The sequence below is a fragment of the Esox lucius genome, chromosome 20 (genome assembly GCF_011004845.1).
Source record: "Esox lucius isolate fEsoLuc1 chromosome 20, fEsoLuc1.pri, whole genome shotgun sequence".
Lineage (NCBI taxonomy): Eukaryota > Metazoa > Chordata > Actinopteri > Esociformes > Esocidae > Esox > Esox lucius.
The window spans coordinates 16,580,578-16,586,577 of NC_047588.1; positions in this window are offsets into that span (position 1 = coordinate 16,580,578).

The following is a 6,000-nucleotide window of genomic DNA, read 5'->3' on the forward strand; positions in this document are numbered from 1 at the left end:
GGCTACAACAGCAGAACACCCCACCGGGTACCACTCATCTCCAAATAGGAAAAAGAGGCTACAATTTGCATGAGCAGTTGAAGACAGTTGAAGACTGGAAGAATGTTGCCTGGTCTGATGAGTCTCGATTTCTGTTGAGACATTCAGATGGTAGAGTCAGAATTTGGCGTAAACAGAATGAGAACATGGATCCATCATGCCTTGTTACCACTGTGCAGGCTGGTGGTGGTGGTGTAATGGTGTGGGGGATGTTTTCTTGGCACACTTTAGGCCCCTTAGTGCCAATTGGACATTGATTAAATGCCACGGCCTACCTGAGCATTGTTTCTGACCATGTCCATCCCTTTAGGACCACCATGTACCCATCCTCTGATGGCTACTTCCAGCAGGATAATGCACCATGTCACAAAGCTCGAATCATTTCAAATTGGTTTCTTGAACATGACAATGAGTTCACTGTACTGAAATGGCCCCCACAGTCACCAGATCTCAACCCAATAGAGCATCTTTGGGATGTGGTGGAACGGGAGCTTCGTGCCCTGGATGTGCATCCCACAAATCTCCATCAACTGCAAGATGCTATCCTATCAATATGGGCCAACATTTCTTAAGAATGCTTTCAGCACCTTGTTGAATCAATGCCACGTAGAATTAAGGCAGTTCTGAAGGCGAAAGGGGGTCAAACACAGTATTAGTATGGTGTTCCTAATAATCCTTTAGGTGAGTGTATAAATTAAAACACTTACTACCCAAAAGACTTTTGCCCAATACTGTAAATTTATTTTTTACAAAATAATTGCAAATATGAGTCTGACTCGTGTCATACAAACTGGAAGTTGTTTCAGACAAGTCCCAGTCCTGGATTCAAATACTACAACACTTGCAGAACCAATCAAAAGTCTTGGCACACTTTCCCATTCGCTTGAATGAGACAACTTTTTTAATGCACCCTCACATTACAAGACAGAGATGGAATTGAAAACATTAAGAAAGGAGAGAAGCATTCTTTTTGAAAGAATTGTTCAGCAGTATACTACGTCTCATAGTTTCAAATAATTGTCAGTTCACACAAAAAGAGAAAACATTGAGGTAAAAATGTAATTGACATTCAAGTGTGAAATCCTAGGATACAATACCTTAAAAAAAAAAAACTCTAAATCCCCCCCCCCCCCCCCCAATTTCATAAGATGTAGAAACAATTACGACTTCCAATCCATAGTGAGGATGTTTTCGTATTCATAGTAAATGTCTTATAACAGACAATTTCATTATTGGGTCACTTCATATCCATTTGGTAATACATAGATTAATAAATAAAAATAAAAACTACCTAGGTCCCTGCATAATGAGGCAGTGCAGTTAAATGTAGAGAGTCAGCAGCAAGAAACATTTCCTACTCAAGTTTAAGTCAGAATTTATGTCTGCCTCATATAGATGTAAACTTCAGATTACAGAACCTTTCAATTAAGCGGATCACAATTTTAAGGACAACAGGATAATGCTTGAAACATACAGCTAAATGCTGGTTAGCATATTTAGAAAACATACAGTTCATTGAAAGAAAATAAACCATCATTATAAAAATGTTGCATTAAAAAAAAATGTCCCTTAGATTCTTCAATGGCTCAACTGATGTGTGAGATGTGTGAGTCAGCTTTGTCAGATGACACATAAAGCATTGAGAATGGCCAAAAAGGCCAGGTGTCCTAAAATATAAACAGAAGAATATTTAACGTTAAACTACTTGAAGGAGTACAGGTAAATTGAACTTAAACTGTGGAGAACAGAATGACACTAGTTTTAAACAAATATTATTTTTATTATAGTTTTATATACTTACTGTAACAGGCCCAAACGATGGTTACCAAAGTCAGATTTTTATAAATTTGGCAGTTATCTCTAAATAACCTTTAGAAAATTCTGTTTCAGGATTCTAACTACCACAAAAGCATTTAAACAGTAACACCCACAGCAAATTTGGAAAGGATTCAGACGCCCTCCCACTTTCCACATTTAGTTACATTACAACCTTATTCTAAAACTGATTAAACACATTTTTCCCTCATCAATCTCTACACAATACCCATAATGACCAAGAAAAGTTTTCAGACCCCTTTAAGTACTTTGTTCATGCACCTTTGGCAGCGATTACTGCAGCAAGCTATTTTCAGGTCTCTCCAGAGATATTCAATTGGTCAGGCCTCTGGCTAGGCCACTCAAGGACATTCACAGACATGTCCCAAAACCACTCCTGCGTTGTCTTGACTGTGTGCTTAGGGCCGTTGTCCTGGAAGGTGAACCTTTGCCCCAGTCTGAGGTCCTAAGCACTCAGGAGCTGTTTTTCATCAAGGATCTGTCTGTATTTTGTCCATTCATCTTTCCCTTGACCCTGAGATATCTACCAGTCCCTGCTTCTAAAAAAAAAACATATTTCACCGTAGGGATGGTACTGGAGGTGCTGGGTTTCCTTCAGACGTGACACTTGGCATTCAGACCAAAGAGTCTTAACTTTTGGGAAACTCCAAGCAGCCTGTCGTGGGCCTTTTAATGAGGAGTGGGTTCTACCTGGGCACAACCATAAAGGCCTGATTGGTGGAGCACTGCAGAGATGGTTGTCCTTCTGGATGGTTCTCCCATCTCCACACAGGAACTCGGGAGATGTCAGAGAGACCATTATGTTCCTGGTCACCTCCCTGACCAAGGCCCTTCTCCACCAATTTCTCAGTTTGGCTAGGCAGCCTGCTCTAGGAGGAGTGGGGGTGGTTCCAAATTCCTTTCATTTAAGAATTATGGAGGCTGCTCTGTTTTTGAGGACCTCCAATGCTGCAGATGTTTGTTAGTACTCTCCCCAGATCTGTGCCTTGACAAAATCCTGTCTCAGCTCTATGGACAATTCCTTCAACCTCAAAGCTTAGTTTTTGCTCGGATATGCTATGTCAACGGTGGGATCTTATAAAGACACAGGGGTGTTCCTATCTAAATCATGTCCAATCAATTTATTGTAGCAAGTGTGGACTCCGACTGAGGACCATGGCCTCGGATTTGGAGGTACTGATTTTCATCCCCACCGCTTCACACTCGGCTGCAAACCGTCCAAGTGCATGCTGAAGGTCCTGGCTTGAAGGGGCCAACACGACAACATCATCCGCAAAGAGCAGAGACGAAATCGTGTGGTCCCCAAACCTGACACCCTCCGGCCCCTGGCTACGCCTAGAAATTCTGTCCATAAAAATTACGAACAGAACCGGTGACAAAGGGCAGCCCTGCCGGAGTCCAACATGCACTGGGAACAAGTCTGACTTACTGCCGGCAATGCGGACCAAGCTCCTGCTTCGGTCGTACAGGGACCTGACAGCCCTTAGCAAAGGACCCAGGACCCCATATTCCCGAAGCACTCTCCACAGGATGCCGCGAGGGACACAGTCGAATGCCTTCTCCAAATCCACAAAACACATGTTCAGTTATTGGACTTCTGTGCTAGTCACAGTTTGTCCATAACGAACACCATGTTCAAGCATAAGGGTGTCCATCAGTGCACGTGGCACCAGGACACCCTAGGCCGCAGGTCGATGATCGACTTTGTTGTCGTTTCATCTGACCTGCGGCCACATGTCTTGGATCACCACCTGGTTGTGAGTTGGATCCGATGGCGGGGGAGGAAGCTGGACAGACTCGGCAGGCCCAAGCGTACTGTAAGGGTCTGCTGGGAACGTCTGGCAGAGTCTCCTGTCAGAGAGATCTTTAACTCCCACCTCCGGCAGAGCTTCGACTGGATCCCGAGGGAGGCTGGAGATATTGAGTCCGAGTGGACCATGTTCTCCACCGCCATTTTCGAAGCGGCCGCTCGGAGCTGTGGCCGTAAGGTCTCCGGTGCCTGTCGAGGCGGCAATCCCCGAACCCGGTGGTGGACACCGGAAGTAAGGGATGCCGTCAAGCTGAAGAAGGAGTCCTATCAGGCCTGGTTGGCTTGTGGGACTCCAGAGGCAGCTGACGGGTACCGAGAGGCCAAGCGGACTGCAGCCCGGGTGGTTGTGGAGGCAAAAACTCGGGCCTGGGAGGAGTTCGGTGAGGCCATGGAGAAGGACTATCGGCTGGCCTCGAAAAGATTCTGGCAAACCATCCGGCGCCTCAGGAGAGGGAAACAGTGCCCTACCAACGCTGTTTACAGTAGAGGTGGGCAGCTGTTGACCTCAACTGGGGATGTCGTCGGGCGGTGGAAGGAGTACTTCGAGGATCTCCTCAATCCCGCCGTCACGTCTTCCATTGAGGAAGCAGAGGATGAGGGCTCAGAGGTGGACTCGTCCATCACCCGGGCTGAAGTCACCGAGGTGGTTAAGAAACTCCTCGGTGGCAAGGCACCAGGGGTGGATGAGATCCACCCTGAGTACCTCAAGTCTCTGGATGTTGTGGGGCTGTCTTGGCTGACACGCCTGTGCAACATCGCGTGGCAGTCGGGGACAGTGCCTCTGGGATGGCAGACCGGGGTGGTGGTCCCTCTTTTTAAGAAGGGGGACCGGAGGGTGTGTTCCAACTATAGGGGGATCACACTTCTCAGCCTCCCCGGGAAAGTCTATGCCAGGGTTCTGGAGAGGAGAATACGGCCGATAGTAGAACCTCGGATTCAGGCGGAACAGTGTGGTTTTCGTCCAGGCCGTGGAACACTGGACCAGCTTTATACCCTCTACAGGGTGATGGAGGGTTCATGGGAGTTTGCTGAACACTTCAAGCCAGGACCTTCAGCATGCACTTGGACGGTTTGCAGCCGAGTGTGAAGCGGTGGGGATGAAAATCAGTACCTCCAAATCCGAGGCCATGGTCCTCAGTCGGAAAAGGGTGGCTTGCCCACTTCAGGTTGGTGGAGAGTGCCTGCCTCAAGTGGAGGAGTTTAAGTATCTAGGGGTCCTGTTCACGAGTGAGGGAAGGATGGAACGGGAGATTGACAGACGGATCGGTGCAGCTTCTGCAGTAATGCGGTCGTCTGTCGTGGTGAAGAAAGAGCTGAGCCGCAAGGCGAAGCTCTCGATTTACCGGTCAATCTACGTTCCTACTCTCACCTATGGTCATGAGCTTTGGGTCATGACCGAAAGGACAAGATCCCGGATACAGGCGGCCGAAATTAGCTTTCTCCGCAGGGTGGCTGGGCGATCCCTTAGAGATAGGGTGAGAAGCTCGGTCACCCGGGAGGAGCTCAGAGTAGAGCCGCTGCTCCTCCACATTGAGAGGGGTCAGCTGAGGTGGCTTGGGCATCTGTTTCGGATGCCTCCGGAACGCCTTCCTGGGAAGGTGTCCCGGTCCCGTCCCACCAGGAGGAGACCCCGGGGAAGACCTAGGACACGCTGGAGGGACTATGTCTCCCGGCTGGCCTGGGAACGCCTCGGTGTCCCCCCGGAAGAGCTGGAGGAAGTGTCTGGGGAGAGGGAAGTCTGGGCATCCCTGCTTAGACTGCTGCCCCCGCAACCCGGCCCCGGATAAGCGGAAGATGATGCTATGCTATGCTATGCTAAGTGTGGACTCCAATCAAGTTGTAGAAAAAACTCAAGGATGACCAATGGAAACAGGAGGCAGCTTCATACACCTGGGCTCTATTTTAAGTGTAATAGCAAAGGGTCTGAATATTTATGTTACTGTAATATTTCTGGGGGAGGGTTGCTGATACATTTCTAAAAATCTGTTTTTGTTTTGTCATTAAGTATTTGTTTGTGTGTAGATTGATTAGGGGAAAATCTATTTAATCCACTTAAGGCTCTAACAAAAATATGGAAAAAGTGAAAGGGGTCTGAATACTTTCCAAATGCACTGTAAAAAAACATTTTGAAATAACACATTTTGTACATACAGTAGTCCCCCTTGACTACTGTATGTACAAAATGTGTTAATTTAAAATATTTTTTCTGATGTGGATTTAAACAAAAATAACCCCATAGTCATTGTATAATATTTTTTATAAAATTTGTGTTTCCACCCTCTTGAACATTTAACATTTGTGTTAGTGTCTCAGAG